Source organism: Eleutherodactylus coqui, chromosome 1 (assembly GCF_035609145.1).
Source record: "Eleutherodactylus coqui strain aEleCoq1 chromosome 1, aEleCoq1.hap1, whole genome shotgun sequence".
Taxonomy (NCBI): Eukaryota; Metazoa; Chordata; class Amphibia; order Anura; family Eleutherodactylidae; genus Eleutherodactylus; species Eleutherodactylus coqui.
In genome coordinates, this window is record NC_089837.1 from 344061260 (window position 1) to 344078774 (window position 17515).

The following is a 17515-nucleotide window of genomic DNA, read 5'->3' on the forward strand; positions in this document are numbered from 1 at the left end:
TTCTTGTCCACAGCCACCCTCCCTGTGGCGTTGAGTAATGGTGGAATTGCCAGACAGTTGGGAAATTGATATACTTTCCTCCCTCTTATCCTCCTGTGACATTAACATATCATTGTTCCTAAGGCCTGTAGTGTCTAATCAGTGTATAATCATGACTGACCATTTTGGTCACTTGCTAAAAGCAGCTGAAATAGCACACGTCTTTGATCTGCAACCACTGCACAGGCATCAAGTGACGGACCTCCAAACAACATCTGCTAATGACATACACCATCTGGTACTCTGTAATCACTCTTTCTGCTGATGGCTTAGCTTCTGCAACATATGCAATGTGGAATTTCACCATGTAAGCATGTCACAGATCAGATGGTTGGATGGTAGCCCTAACTGCTGCACCTCCTCCAGATGAGAGTCGGCTGGTTGTGAATGCCAGAGTCTGATTACACTTTCCTGGCCTTTTCCAGCAGTGGATGTAAACTTGGGTATTTGTTTAGGAAATGTTGTACTACCAGGTTCATCACATGGGCCAGTTAGGGTACATGGGTGAGGTTGTTGAGGCAAAAGGCTGACAGCAGGTTGGTTACATTGTCATACATGACTTCAGATTTAACGGGGTCAGCCACATATCAGCTTGGGCCTGAAGAGCCCTCAACAGCTGTTCGGTCTTGTGGATGCACTCCTGTAGACTTATGAGTTTTAGGAAAGCTGTATGGCGGTTGGATTTTGTCACATACAGTTTTCCGTGCCAGTGTGGAGGATGTTGAAAGGTTGTATGAAGATGTCAAGGAAAAGAAGGAGGAGAAGAGAAGTGAGGAAGGAACAGACAAGGTGAATGTCCCAAAAATCCTGGTGATACCATGAAACATGGACCACCACTTTCAGCAGAACCACTTATAAGGAATGGCAGTGGGCTTGCCTCACCTCCTGTAAAACATGAAACTGCTGCTTTAGTGGGAGCCGCTTGAAGTGTCAACTTGGCTCGTTTCTACCACCTTCACCACTACCAACATGTCTTCTACCCCTTGCTTTCATTATGTTTCCTTTTTATTTATTTATTTTTAAAACATTTTTGCTGTCTTTTTAGTGTATTTTTATTTAACTTTTTAGTTTGCAGAAAACCACTGCTAACTACGTATAGCCAGCTAATAATTCATAGTAGCCGGACTGACGACTTTAAACGACGTCTGTGTGTATTTTCTGTTTCCCTGTTTGGTTTTCTTGTAGTTTTATATAAACGAAAATAGCACTTCTAACTAAATAAGCTGCAATCCCTGTGATGCACGATGTGTAAGAACAGAAAACCTTAGAGTATAGCTTGTATTTTTGTGAATGGCCCTGCTTGTCGCAGCATAATTGAATTCCACAAACCCAACTTCTAGCTGCATAAGGTCTGCAACTGGCAACTTTGAACGATGTCTAAGGCCACAAACAGAGAACTGCAATATTCTCCATCCCAAAGCATAGTTTGTATATCTGTTTTGCTACTATATACGTTGGCAGCAGCAGAAATATACCCTCTTCCAATGTACAGACCACATTTCATATTGGCACATAAACACAATGCAGCTTCTATCTCTGCTCCCTACAATAGAACCCCATTTAAATTCTCTGCTGGTATACAAGCTTTTACACCAGAAGCAATAGATCCTATGTAGAATATCTGTCTTTATTGACAAAAGAGCACGCGTTATATAGGCACATATATTCATGATGCACTATATCTGTCCTGTGCTCAAGTGGCCGCTGGTTACACTATGCCTATTGTAGAGGTGCACAACACAGAAGGGCCTGTAGAGGGCTGCAGACAGGACTTCTGCTGCTAGGATTAACACCAAGAGGTGGAGCAGGGACCAGATAAAAGCCAGTTCCTGCCAAAAGCAAGAGAGAGGATCATTGCAGCAGAGCTGAGGTGCTGCAGGCTGGTGGCCTAGCAGAGGCCAGAGTCCGACAGGGGCGACAACCTTGGACTCACACCCATGTGGGGTGCATATGGACTGTGTGTATTGACGTTCGATGATATTGCTGTGTTTTGTGATTGCAGTGATGACAAATAAAGGCCGGCAGGAGTCAGATAAAGAAATCCACATCTCCTGAGCAGTTTCTACACGTGGTGTGCCATTTTCATGTGCAAGAGGTCGGCGATCCGCAGGCAAGTGCACCTCGCTTGCTTACACTATGTTATATATAACTAGGTGATGTGATGCAGACATCCAATGAAACTGCTGACCATATGCAAGATGGAGGACACATTTGGTGACATCAACAATGTGCCCTGGTTGTTGATTGATTGCACACTGCCTTCTGCAGCAGTCATTATGGGAAATTCAATTTTCCTGTGAGTTTTGGCAAAAAAAATCGGTTACCCGATTCGATTTTGCGAAAAGCTGGTTAAGGCCTCATGTCCACTTGTAAAATATTATTTAAAATCCGCAGCGTTTTTCCTGCACGCGGATCCGCGCGCCCATAGGGATGCATTAGGCCTCATGTCGACAGGGAAAATCAGGCCAGCTACAGATTCTCCATGTAGAATCCACAGCAGGTCCCTCCTGCCACGCGGATGTAAGATGGTGAAACAGTCCTCCTGCTGTAAATGTCCTGGTTTCTGTTGTAACTGTCATTTTGTTTTTGACCACAAGAGGTCACTGTGCTCTGGACTGAGACAGAGAAAAAAGAAGTGCATCATGACCATAGAGAGTAGGAGAGAAAAGCGGTTAGGTGCGTGCGAGCGAGCTGAGATGAGCTGGTGAGGACTGCAGCTAGCGAGAGAGACACTGCGATCGACCGGGAAAAGGACCCCAACGAGGACCGGACCTACCGTGAGGGGAGCTGCATTAGAGACTGTTCCAGAGTTTGTCAGACTACCATCTTAACGGAGAAGATGGTCATTACAGACCGGGCTCAGAAGTAGCGGCGTCAGTGAGTTCATATGGTTCTTGGATGAAATCCTATTCCTGCGTTCCGGACAAAGTCTAAAGGTACCCACCAGACCCGGGTCAGCCAGAGAACTAAGGCCTCTGGTGTAACCGTGCACGCACCGCCAATCTGACTGAGACTAATAACAAGGCCGGCAGTTAGCTAGTTTAGTTAGGCATACTGATGGCCGCCGGCCGCACTGCTGGGGACTGAGCTGTCCGACATAGTCCTAACACACAGAGAACTCTATACTCGTAGAGCTGTCTAAGGATATCTACAAGTCACACGTTACGCAACTGTACTTTGCCTTGACTTGTGAGCTATATATATTGTTATATCTGTTGAGTGGTGTTGTGTAAGGGGAGAATACGGGTGTGTTGATAAGATTGTAAGCTCTTGTGCTGTGCCGCCGGTGCTTCCCTAGCATCCTCACTGATTGTTCCTACTTCCAGGGTGATAGAAGGTAATAGCGGCTGGTTAGAGACGGCCTGCGGCTAGGCAAAAGCTTGGAGGATATTGAAGGCGCACATTATAGAGCACAGCGCTGCATGGCACAAGAGTCTCAGCTTCCCCGCTGAGTGTATGTAACTTTCTGGGGGAGTTCGGGTTGGTTAAGGGTTCTGCCAAATTAAGTAAAATCTCATTGCTACGGATTGGTTTTGAGTCGCGTCTTTTGTTCAGGACTTCGCTGTATTCTGGAAAGCCCACCCCGGTCGGCGGCTTACACGGACATGAGTGCTGAAAATAGAATATACTCACCTGCTGCGGGCCGTGCGCGTCTTCCCGGCCAGATCTTCTTTCTTCGGCCCGGAGGATGTGTTCCGCCGGGCCGAAGCAAGAAGATCCGGCCGGGAAGAAGGGAAGACACGCACGACCTGCAGCAAATGAGTAAATTCTGATTTTAGGTCTCCTGCGAATCGGACGGCTTCCATAGGCTTCAATAGGCGGGAGAGCCGCACCAAATGGAGCATGGTCCGGATTTTTTCCTGCATGCAGATCCGTGTCTGCAGGGAAAAATGACATCCGCTGGTATTTAACTACCTGCGGGTGTCCAATGCATCCCTATGGGGCGCGGATCCGCGTCTGCAGGGAAAAATGACATCCGCAGGTATTTAACTACCTGCAGGTGTCCAATGCATCCCTATGGGGTGCGGATCCGTGTGCGGGAAAAACGCTGCGGATTTTAAATAATATTTTACAAGTGGACATGAGGCGTTAGACACCCGCAGGTAGTTAAATACCAGCGAATGTCATTTTCCCCTGCAGACGCGGATCCGCGTGCAGGAAAAAATCTGGACCATGCTCCATTTGGTGCGGGTCTCCCACGCGCACGGCTCCCGCAGGCTTCTATTGAAGCCTATGGAAGCCGTCCGGATCCGCGGGAGACCTAAAATCAGAATATACTCACCTGCTGCGGGCCGTGCACGTCTTCCCTTCTTCCCGGCCGGATCTTCTTGCTTCGGCCCAGTGGATGTGCCCGGCGTGCCGAGTACATCCGCCAGGCCGAAGAAAGAAGATCCGTCCGGGAAGAAGGGAAGACGTGCACGGCCCGCAGCAGGTGAGTATATTTTATTTTCAGCGCTCATGTCCGCGGGGCAGGAGGGACCCGCTGCGGATTCTCCATGGCCTGATTTTCCCCGTGGACATGAGGCCTATAAAGTCAGTGAACTTTTAAAGGTCATATCAATATATATATATATATATATATTATTCTTCTTTTACCTTCTCAAAACTTGACTTTTGTTGTTAAAGCATTAGTGCTCATCTAATGTAGCTGCTCATGGTTTTCTATGCAGATGTATTGTAATGCTACTTCTTTTATTGTCAAGATGCAATTACCTTCTTTTACTACTCTGCAAAGTCCACATTGTATAGGTTGGGAAGAGGACATTCTGCATTGAGTAAAAAGCTATGTCCACATAATGCTACTTCAACCCACAGCAAAATGCAAAGAACAATCTTGCTTTGCAGAATAATCTTATATTTGAATGTAGACAACTAATTTAACTGGTAACAACCTTAAATATACAAGAGTACTTAAAGGCATACTCTGCTTTATTTTTGAAAATCCGAACCTCCTACAGTATTATATGTCGTTTGTTATCCTTGTTATAGCATGCAACAAAAATTTACTAATTTCTCTGTCGCTCATATTTTTTCAGATCTTTGTACTTATAGTATGCTTTATGCATGCTTCCCATTGTCATTTTATCCTAGTGAGGATAATTATACTGTACCGTTCCAGTATGAGGGAAGATGAGTTTTATTCATCCAAAGCATTGTATTAATTCACATGTAGGGAAGAACTGGACTGAAGTGACTGCTTTAATCCAAATGAAGTCCATTAGGAGCTATTTCATATAATATACTAGTAACAGACCTTGGAAATATGCATACAAGCTAAAATAAGCCATTATCCTATTCTATCACCAGTAAGCTGCTCTACAAAAGCTTTTCCCTTACATGTTCAAGAAATAAAGAATATTAAGTGTGTTCTCATAGATAATGCATATGCTTAGATAGCTATGTATTGTATGTTGACTACTATTATAAAGACTGACATTGGAACAGCTTGCTAACAGAAGTAAATCAGGACATGACAAAGATGATATTTTTCATATACTAAAGTTCACAGCTTTGCTTTAACCCCTTAGTGACCAAGCCTGTTTGCGCCTTAATGACCAGGCCAAATTTAGCAAATCTGACATGTGTCACTTTAACATGGAAAAACACCAGAAAGGTTTTGCATATCCAAGCGATTCTGACATTGTTTTTTCGCCACATGTTGTGCTTCATTTAGGCGGAAAAAATAGACCGATAGAAATTGTGTTTATTTATTAAAAGCGCCAAAATTGGGAAAATTTTGAAAAAATCGTCATTTTTTCACATTTCCAACTGCAATATCTTAAATATGTGCAAACATAATATAGAAATTTTTGCTAAGATTTATATTTCCACCCGTTTACTTTATTTTGGGCGCACATTGGAAAAACTTTCGTTTTTTTTTAACTATTTAGGAGACGTACAAATTTAACATTACTTTTTAGCATTTTGAGGAACACTTTGTTTTCCTACACCAAGCCAATATTGGAAAGGCTCATGAGTGTCAGAATAATAGATACCCCCCCCAAATGACCCCATTTTAAAAACTACACCCCTTAATGTATTCACTGAGGGGTGTCATGAGTATTTTGACCCCACAGTTTTTTTTCAGGAATTAATTCAATTTAGAGGAGAAAAAGTAAAATTTCATATTTTTGCAAATCTGTCATTTTAAAGACATATTTTTTTCCTATAGTTTACATGAAAATCAGGATTTACACCCCAAAATGGATACCCCTATTTCTCCCGTGTTCAGAAATATACCCATTGTGGCCCTATTGTTATATCTGAGTCCACAACGGGGCCCAAAATGAAAGGAGTAGTCAGTGTCTTTCAAAACAGAAATTTTGCTTGAAGTCCTTTTAGGCCCCATAGCACACATGTAGAGTTCTTGAGCGCCCAAAACCATAGAAAACCCCCACAAATGACCCCATTTTGAAAACTAGACGCCTTAAGGAATTTATCTAGGGGTGTACTGTATATTTTGACCCCACAGTTTTTGAATGAATTCAAACCAAGCAAAAGGAAAAAATTGTGATTTTCGTTTTTTCGGCAATTCTGTCATTTTAAAAACAGCTTTTTTTGTACAGCACACATATGAAGGAAGACTTGCACCCAAAAATGGATACCCCTGTTTGTCCCGTGTTCAGAGACATACCCATTGTGGCCCTAATCTTATGTCTGGATACACAACGGAGCCCAAAATGAAAGGAGCGACCGGTGGCTTTCGGAACACAAATTTTGCTTGAAGTCCTTTTAGGCCCCATTGCCCACTTGTAGAGTTCTTGAGCGCCCAAAACCATAGAGAACCCCCACAAATGACCCCATTTTGAAAACTAGACTCCTTAACGAATTTATCTAGGGGTGTACTGCGCATTTTGACCCCACAGTTTTTGAATAAATTCAAGCAAAGCAAAAGGAAAAAATTTGGATTTTTGTTTTTTTGGCAATTCTGTCATTTTAAAAACAGCTTTTTTTGTACAGCACACATATGAAGGAAGACTTACACCCCAAAATGGATACCCCTGTTTGTGCTGTTTTCAGAAACATACCCATTGTGGCCCTAATCTTATGTCCGCATGCACAACGGGGCCCAAAATAAAAGGAGTAATCGGTGGCTTTCAGAACATAGATTTTGCTTGAAGTCCTTTTAGGCCCCATTGCCCACTTGTAGAGTTCTTGAGCGCCCAAAACCATATAGAACCCCCACAAATGACCCCATTTTGAAAACTAGACCCCTTAACGAATTTATCTAGGGATGTACTGCATATTTTGACCCCACAGTTTTTGAATAAATTTAAGCAAAGCAAAAGGAAAAAAATAGGATTTTCATTTTTTGGGCTATTGTGTCAATTTAAAAACAGTTTTTTTTGTACAGCACACATATAAATGAAGGCTTTCACCCCAAAATGGATACCCCTGTTTGTCCCGTGTTCAGAAACATACCCATTGTGGCCCTAATAGACTTACAGGACCCATGGCTAGGCCTACAATGAAAGGAATACCGTTGGATTTCAGGGTACAACTGAATAAATTCCAGACCCAATTGCCCACTTATAGAGCCATTGAGCGGCCAAAACTATAAAGAACCCCCTCAAATGACCCCATTTTGAAAACTAGACCCCATAACGAATTCATCTAGGGGTGTACTGCGTATTTTGACCCCACAGTATTTGAATGAATCTAAGCAAAGCAGAAGGAAAAAGTTACGATTTTCAATTTTTTTGGCAATTTTTTCAATTTAAAAACAGTTTTTTTGTACAGTGCACATAGGAATGAAGACGTTCACCCCAAAATGGATACCCCCGTTTGTCCCGTGTTCAGAAACATACCCATTGTGGCCCTAATCTACTTACAGGACGCATGGCAAGGCCTATAAAGGACGGAACACCTGTTGGATTTCAGGGCACAACTGAATAAATCCCAGGCCCCATTGCTTATTTGTACAGAATAAAGATTGACTCCCTAAAAATTCCCCCCCTCCCCCTCCGCGCCCTTTTTGGCGTTCGCAAATCTTAGATAAAAGTAAAAATGTGAACTGTGTAGTATTTCCGAAGACAGGGGTAATTACGGAGGCTGGTTGGAATGGGCCCATGGGGCAATAAAACCGGGTATCCCCCCCCCTCCTCTCATGCTTTTTGGGGGTATTTCATGACCTCAGTGGCGGGTATGGGGTGTAAAAAGTGGCGTTCCGTGAGTCTCCGTAAGCTTGATGAGGTGCGGCGGTCTCACACAGAAGGCGCTGAACAAGGTGCTCCTGGAACTGCAGGAAAGCGAGCGTTCCCGGGGCTTCTTGTAAAATACGTATCACAGGTAGCGGTCTGAATAACGCCGGGCTCACGCGGGTGCAGGCGGAATCCGCTTGCGGAGGCCCACAGCGGATCCCATCTGTGAGCCCGGCTGTGACCCTGCGTACGGCTGCGTAATGTACTGCGCATAACTGCGTACTCACACAGGCGGTCATGCACAGTACACCTTTGTTTGTATTTCCCGCACCATCGCTTAGCGATGACGCGGGTACCCGCAGCCCGTATACAATGTAGTTGCGTATGGACTGCGGGTATATCCGCGACCATGGAGCACAATGGGCTCTATGTTGCCGATATCCGCAGTAAAATAGAACCTGCTGCGTTCTCTTTTCTGCGAGTGGATTACGCAATTCTGACCCGCTAATGTGAGCGGAATTGTGTAATCCAATGCGATTGATCTGCGTATTACCACGGATCAGACGCATGCGGAATCCGTCATTCCTATCTGGTCATGTGAGACTGGCCTAAGGTAGATCGCTACCTTTTTATCACGTGACCGGGGACCGCTCAACGAGGCCACCCGTCACTGCTCCAGGCTCTCTGTGACCGTTGGTCGCTGGGAGCAAGGAGATTTTAAGTTTCCTGGGCTCCCTGACTCCTGCGCATGTGTCCGGCTTTTTGCCGGCAATCGCATGTGCAGAATCCTGGAAGGTCCACGGAGGAAGATCGCGTCGGGATTCAAATACGCAGGCCTCCGGTAAAAAGATTCATCTCCTCTCACCGATCGCATCAGTGAGGGGAGATGAAACTTCAATTTTTTTTTTTAACTTTTACGTGATCGCCATTATTGGATAATGGCGAACACGTGACCAGAAACCGCTCACCGCGGACCCCCATTAAATCTCCATGATCTTGGCTACGTTTTGTAGCCAGGAGCAGGGAGAATTTAAATTATCCTGGCAATCCACAGCTTTTGCGCATGCGCCCGCCATTTTGGCGACGGGCGCGTGTGCAGAAGCTGTGGTAAGGTCCGCGGATAAATCTGGGGGCCTTAGGTACGTACTTTCATCCTCCCTCACGGATATGATCCATGAGGGGAGATGAAACGTACGCTTTTTAAACTTTTAAAAACTTTTTTTTACTTTTTTTTTTTAAACTTTTTTACACTTTTTTCTCACTTTACATGATCACTGTCATCCATTGGATGACAGTGATCATGTCCCCGGTATAATCTCTCTGCTCCTAGCTACACATGGCAGCCAGAAGCAGAGGGATTTTAAATTTCCCGGGGCTCGAGCCCGTCTGTTCACGCGCCCGATGTCAATCATCGGGCGCGCATGCGCAGACGGGGATTCGGGTCCCGGGACATCGGGACACCGCTGAGGACTGGGGGTGAGTATTTTCACCTCCCCTCATGGATCCGATCCATGAGGGGAGGTGAAACTGACTTTTTTAAAACTTTTTTTTAACTTTTTCGCGATCGCCGCTAACCATTGGATAACGGCGATCGCGGTACCGGGGACCGCTCACCGCAGTCCCCGCTGACATCTCCTGCCTCCCGGCTACCTACAGGAGCCGGGAGCCAGGAGATTTTAAATCTCCCGCGCCGCCGGGCCTTCTGCGCATGCGGCTGACGTAATGCCGCCTGGCGCGCATGCGCAGAAGACCGGCTTCGGGCCCCGGAGCGGCAGGAGAGCGGGGAGCAGCGTGCCAGACCTCGGTGAGTAATTTCAGCTGCTCCGATGGATCCGATCCATCAGAGCAGCTGAATCTTTAACTTTTATGTACTTTTATTTACTTTTTTTGCGATCGGCGCTATCCATTGCATAGCGCCGATCGCAATGCCGGGGGGGGCTCCGAAAAGCCCGGGATGACAGCTCCATGCTGTCAGCTACCTGCGGACACCGACAGCATGGAGCTGTCACGTCCACAGCCCGAGGGGCACTATTCTCTGCAGGAAGCATGTTTTTACGTCCTCAGAGAATAGAGCCCACTTCGGGAGGACGTAAAAACACTATGGGCTGGTCGTTAAGGGGTTAAAAAACACCACAATAGTGGAAATTTCTGGAAACTGATGTTTCTTGCACCAGTCTTAAACCTAAGCACATTGGAGTAATTCGGCATATTTTAGCCTGCCCATGTGCCAGAAACTCAAATCTACACCTGCTATGAGCAAGTACAGCTGTTTGCTACAATTTATGCTACTTTCCAAGATAAATTATTGGAAATCTTTTGGACTAACACTAGACCCACCCCATCCCACTTAACCCTGCCCACTTTTCTCACCACTCTTCAAAAGTGGCAAGAAAAGGTCAAAGTTGCAAATGTTATTGCAAATATGTGTGAAAAAAAATTGCAACTTTTATTTGTCAAAAAACATAAATAGTATAAAGGGGTTGTCCCGCCGCCCAAACTGATTTTTTCCCCCCATTAATACCCTCTGGAGTAAAATCATCACACACTACAGCTTTACCCATAAAAAACGATATTTTGCTCACCTTTTTATTCCTTTTCTTCCCCTTATAAAGCTGGCCTGAAGGATTTTTCAAAGATGGCGCCGCTGCGTAGTTCCCATGATGCAGTGTTGCCTCTCTCTCCTCAGCGTGCGCGCTCCCGATGATGCCGGTCACATGACTGGAGGACCAGCGTCATAATGGAGACGCACGCTTCACTGCTTTGAATGGAGCCAGCAGCCGGCCGACTCCATTCAAAGCAATGAGAGGGCAGGGAGAGCAGTGCGATCTCCTGTTACTGCTGTGACAGCTGTAGCAGGAGATTCCTTCATCTCCCCGACATGTCCCCTCATCACTGGACACTGTGACAACAGTGTCCCAGTATCCAGTGACAAGGGGACATGCTGGGGAGATGAAGGAATCTCCTGCTACAGCTGTCACAGCAGTAGCAGATCTTTATCTCTAGCAGTACTTTCAATAGCAGAGGATCGCGATCCTCTGCTATTGAAAGTGAAAGTAGCACCAAACATGCCCTACACACACATGCCCCCCCTCACAGTGCCCACACACAGTGCCCCCCCCTCACAGTGCCCACACACAGTGCCCCCCCTCACAGTACCCCCTCCACACTGCCCCCCCACAGTCTCCCCCCTTCAGTGTCCACACACACTGCACCCCCAAAGTGCCCACACACTGCACCCACCACAATGACCTCCCCACAGTGCTGCCACACAGTGCACCCCCCACCCACCACAGTGCCCTCCACAGTACACCCCCTCAGTGCTCCCACCACACACATGCCCCTCCACAGTGTCACCCCCCACAATGCCCCCACCACAGTTCCCCCCTCCAGTGTCACCCCCCACAATGCCCTCCCACAGTTCCTCCCCCCACAGTACACTCTTGCACAGTGTCCCCCCACAGTGCCCTCCACAGCCCCCCTCCCCCTCCAGGACCCACCATTGACAATAGACACAGTTCTCCTCCTCCCCTCCCTGCACTGGCAGGATTACACCCTGGGATAAATTACTATGACAGCCCCCCTTCCACCACACAGCGACAAATTACTGTGACAACCCCCCCCCCCCCCACACACACACACACTATTTTCCCGGTGACAAGTCTATGTGACAGCACCCCCACCTCCGCAAGAAGTCTATGTGACAGCACCCAACAGCGACAAGTCTATGTGACAGCACCCCCACGCCCGCAAGAAGTCTATGTGACAGCATCGAACAACGACAAGTCTATGTGATGCACCCCCACCTTCGCAAGAAGTCTATGTGACAGCAAACTCCACAGCGACAAGTCTATGTGACAGCACCCCCACCCCCGCAAGAAGTCTATGTGACAGAACCCCCAGAGACAAGTCTATGTGACAGAACCCCTCTCTCCGCCACCCGCAGTACCAGTGACAGCCCGCCCCTGCCTCCCAACCCAGGACCCCAGTGACAGCACCCACAACCCCCCCCCCACCAAGACCAGCGACATGTGCATACACCCTCCCCTCCCTCCCCCCAGACCACTGACATGTGCATACACCCACACCCCCTCCCCCCACACCACTGACATGTGCCGCCACCTGCACCCCCCTCCCCCCACACCACTGACATGTGCCGACACCCGCACCCCCCACCACTGAAATGTTCCGACACCCTCTCCCCCTCCCCCCACACCCCTGACATGTGCATACACCCGCGCCCCCCTCTCCGACCAGTGACATGTGCCGACACCCACACCCCACCCCCTCCGGAGACCAGTGACATGTGCCGACACCTGCCCCCTCCCCTCCCCACCCCTTGTAACATACCTAGCAGCTGAAGACGATCTGCCGGGGCAAGCTACTCCTCTTCTTCTGCGGGAGCCAGGAGGTGAAGCCGTTACCATGGAGTGAGAAGACTGCGCATGCGCCTGCCCCAGGCGCGTTCACAGGACCTGACCAGCCGGCCAGAGCTACTGCGCATGTGTGACTACTGGATGAAGAGACAGCGCTGGAATGGTCGCGCCAAGGCAACGGACAGGTAAATATAGGGGGGGGGGGGGCATCGGACCAGGTAGGTATATATCTTCTGTATGGCGTATTTACAAAGCATACATTATATTACAAAGTGCTTTGTATTGGCCATGCAGAAGTATATAGATTCAAATTGCACGGTAGGACAACCCCTTTAATAAATTCACCCCAATGCCAGACTTACAGTATATAGGCGGTAGAGCGATGGAGAGGGATATGAAGAAAATGAGCTTGTTCTTCAGGTCCTTTGGCATGCAAAGTCACGCTGAGCGCATCGCGCTGTCAGAGTCTCATGATCTCTCTCATATAATTGTTCTTCATGAGGATTGCATACATATGCTTACAAATGTTCATAATCCTCTTCTATTCATTCTTGACACTTGTTTCTTTTTTTTAGCAACTTGCAGTTCTATTTAGTATTTTTAGGGATTAAAAATTTTAAATTGGTGATTTGCACTAAGCATCCAGTATAGGATGAGCAGAGCGAGCTGGAATTATGAAATCAGTGACAATATATGTGTTGTCATCTTAATTATTTGAGCCTTACAAGTATTTTAGAAGAAAAGGTACAGTAAGTATGCAGGTTTAACTCCACTTAACCCAATTTGGACTAAGTAACATAAATGTCCAGCTACTAGAGATGAGCGAGCACCAAAATGCTCGGGTGCTCGTTACTCGGGACGAAATTATCGCGATGCTCGAGGGTTCGTTTCGAATAACGAACCCCATTGAAGTCAATGGGCGACCCGAGCATTTTTGTATTTCGCCGATGCTCGCTAAGGTTTTCATGTGTGAAAATCTGGGCAATTCAAGAAAGTGATGGGAACGACACAGCAACGGATAGGGCAGGCGAGGGGCTACATGTTGGGCTGCATCTCAAGTTCCCAGGTCCCACTATTAAGCCACAATAGCGGCAAGAGTGGCCCCCCCCCCCCTCCCAACAACTTTTACTTCTGAAAAGCCCTCATTAGCAATGCATACCTTAGCTAAGCACCACACTACCTCCAACAAAGCACAATCACTGCCTGCATGACACTCCGCTGCCACTTCTCCTGGGTTACATGCTGCCCCCCCCGCACGATGCAGTGTCCACAGCGCACACCAAAGTGTCCCTGCGCAGCCTTCAGCTGCACTCATGCCACACCACCCTCATGTCTATTTATAAGTGCGTCTGCCATGAGGAGGAACCGCTGGCACACACTGCAGAGGGTTGGCACGGCTAGGCAGCGACCCTCTTTAAAAGGGGCGGGGCGATAGCCCACAATGCTGTACAGAAGCAATGAGAAGTATAATCCTGTGCCACCGCCATCAGGAGCTGCACACGTGGGCATAGCAATGGGGAACCTATGTGCCACACACTATTCATTCTGTCAAGGTGTCTGCATGCCCCAGTCAGACCGCGGTTTTTAATTCATAGACACAGGCAGGTACAACTCCCTATTGTGAAGTCCCTGTGGACCGACAGCATGGGTGGCTCCCTGGAACCCACCGGCGGTACATAAAAATATCCCATTGCATTGCCCAACACAGCTGAGGTAGTAATGTCGTGCTTAATGCAGTTGGGCTTCGGCCCACACTGCATGCCCCAGTCTGACTGGGGTTCTTTAGAAGTTGAAACAGATGCATTTATAATTCCCTGTGGACCCACAGCATGGGTGGGTGCCAGGAAGCCACCGGCGGTACATAAAAATATCCCATTGCATTGCCCAACACAGCTGAGGTAGTAATGTCGTGCTTAATACAGGTGGGCTTCGGCCCACACTGCATGCCCCAGTCAGACTGGGGTTCTTTAGAAGTGGAAACAGATGCATTTATAATTCCCTGTGGACCCACAGCATGGGTGGGTGCCAGGAAGCCACCAGCGGTACATAAAAATATCCCATTGCATTGCCCAACACAGCTGAGGTAGTAATGTCGTGCTTAATACAGGTGGGCTTCGGCCCACACTGCATGCCCCAGTCAGACTGGGGTTCTTTAGAAGTGGAAACAGATGCATTTATAATTCCCTGTGGACCCACAGCATGGGTGGGTGCCAGGAAGCCACCGGCGGTACATAAAAATATCCCATTGCATTGCCCAACACAGCTGAGGTAGCAATGTCGTGCTTAATACAGGTGGGCTTCGGCCCACACTGCATGCCCCAGTCAGACTGGTAATATGTACCTTAACAGTAACCTCGTTGGTGGTAATGTGGTGGTGACTGCGGACCTGGTAGCGCGGTTTTATGTCGTTGGTTTTCGGAATGTGGCCAGGATTTAGTGGGCCGTGGCGGGGGGATGGTGGTGGTGCTCTCTTGTTGTGTCGTTAAAGGTGAAATTCTTGGACTGCCACCAGACGGACCAATGCAAAGGTATTTGCCAAGAATGTTTTCATTGTTGGAGGAGGAGGGGCATGTTTTGGAGGCACTATGTGTCCTCTACACGTGTCCGTGGTTATATGCACCTTAACAGTAACAGCGTTGGTGGGAAATGGCCTCGCCGCCATAATGTCTTTGTGAAGCCTCTGTTTTAGCACCCCAGTGACATACCATTAGCAGCGGTATAGGCACAGCCCACAATTATTAACATTTCAGCGGTAGCATTAGGGACAGGCCCCACTAACATATCACTAGCAGCAGTATAGGGAGAGCGCAGTCTTAGTTCCATTTCAGTAATAGTAGCACTCAAGACAGGCCCCAGTAACAATTCCGAAGCAGCAGTATAGGAGGAGCGCAGTCTTAGTTCCATTTCAGTAATAGTAGCACTCAAGACAAGCCCCAGTAACAATTCCCATTGCAGCAGTTTAGGGAGATAACAGTCTCTTTCACATTTCAGTAGCTGCAGTATAGACAAGGCCCAAGTTACATTTATGTAGCAAAAGTGTAGGCCAACCCCACACACCTTTCTGTACCATGAGTGCAGGCGAAGAACATAGAAATTACAATGATTACACTGTAGGTGAGGGCCCAAAAAAATTGGTGTAGCAACAGTACTAATGTACCTCAGAAAAAATTGGCCATGCCCAACCAAGATGGCAGGTGAAACCCATTATTCGCTTTGGTTAATGTGGCTTAAGTGGTAACTAGGCCTGGAGGCAGCCCAGTTTAGCGAAAAATTGGTTCAAGTTAAAGTTTCAACGCTTTTAAGAGCATTGAAACGTATAAAAATTGTTTAGAAAAATTATATGAGTGAGCCTTGTGGCCCTAAGAAAAATTGCCCGTTCGGCGTGATTACGTGAGGTTTCAGGAGGAGGAGCAGGAGGAGGAGGAGGAATATTATACACAGATTGATGAAGCAGAAATGTCCCCGTTTTGGATGGTGAGAGAGAACGATGCTTCCATCCGCGGGTGCAGCCTACGTATTGCTTAGGTATCGCTGCTGTCCGCTGGTGGAGAAGAGAAGTCTGGGGAAATCCAGGCTTTGTTCATCTTGATGAGTGTAAGCCTGTCGGCACTGTCGGTTGACAGGCAGGTACGCTTATCTGTGATGATTCCCCCAGCCGCACTAAACACCCTCTCTGACAAGACGCTAGCCGCAGGACAAGCAAGCACCTCCAGGGCATACAGCGCGAGTTCAGGCCACGTGTCCAGCTTCAACACCCAGTAGTTGTAGGGGGCAGAGGCGTCACCAAGGACGGTGCTGCAATCGGCTACGTACTCCCTCACCATCATTTTACAGTGCTCCCGCCAACTCAGCCTTGACTGGGGACCGGTGACACAGTCTTGCTGGGGAGCCATAAAGCTGGCAAAGGCCTTGGAGAATGTTCCCCTGCCTGCGCTGTACATGCTGCCTGATCTATGCGCCTCCCCTGCTACCTGGCCCACGGAACTGCGCCTTCTGCCACTAGCGCTGTCGGATGGGAAGTTTACCATCAGTTTGTCCACCTGCGCCCTGTGGTATAGCATCATTCTCGAACCCCTTTCCTCTTCGGGAATGAGAGTGCAAAGGCTCTCCTTATACCGTGGATCGAGCAGTGTGTACACCCAGTAATCCATAGTGGCCAGAATGCGTGTAACGCGAGGGTCACGAGAAAGGCATCCTAACATGAAGTCAGCCATGTGAGCCAGGGTACCTGTATGCAACACATAGCTGTCCTCACTCGGAAGATCACTTTCGGGATCCTCCTCCTCCTCCTCCTCCTCCTCCTCCTCCTCCTCCTCTGGCCATACACGCTGAAAGGATGACAGGCAAGCAGCATGTCTACCCTCAGCAGTGGGCCAAGCTGTCTCTTCCCCCTCCTCCTCATGCTCCTCTCCCTCCTCCTCAACGCGCTGAGATATAGACATGAGGTTGCTCTGACTATCCAGCGACATACTGTCTTCCCCCGCCTCCGTTTCTGATTCCAAAGCGTCTGCCTTTATGCTTTGCAGGGAACTTCTCAAGAGGCATAGCAGAGGAATGGTGACGCTAATGATTGCAGCATCCCCGCTCACCATCTGGGTAGACTCCTCAAATTTTCCAAGGACCTGGCAGATGGCTGCCAACCAGGCCCACTCTTCTGTAAATAATTGAGGAGGCTGACTCCCACTGTGCCGCGCAAGTTGGAGTTGGTATTCCACTATAGCTCTACGCTGCTCATAGAGTCTGGCCAACATGTCGAGCGTAGAGTTCCACTGTGTGGGCACGTCGCACAGCAGTCGGTACGCTGGCAGATTAAACCGATGTTGCAGGGTCCGCAAGGTGGCAGCGTGCGTGTGGGATTTGCGGAAATGTGCGCAGAGCTGGCGCACCTTTCCGAGCAGGTATGACAAGTGGGGGTAGCTTTTCAGAAAGCGCTGAACCACCAAATTAAAGACATGGGCCAGG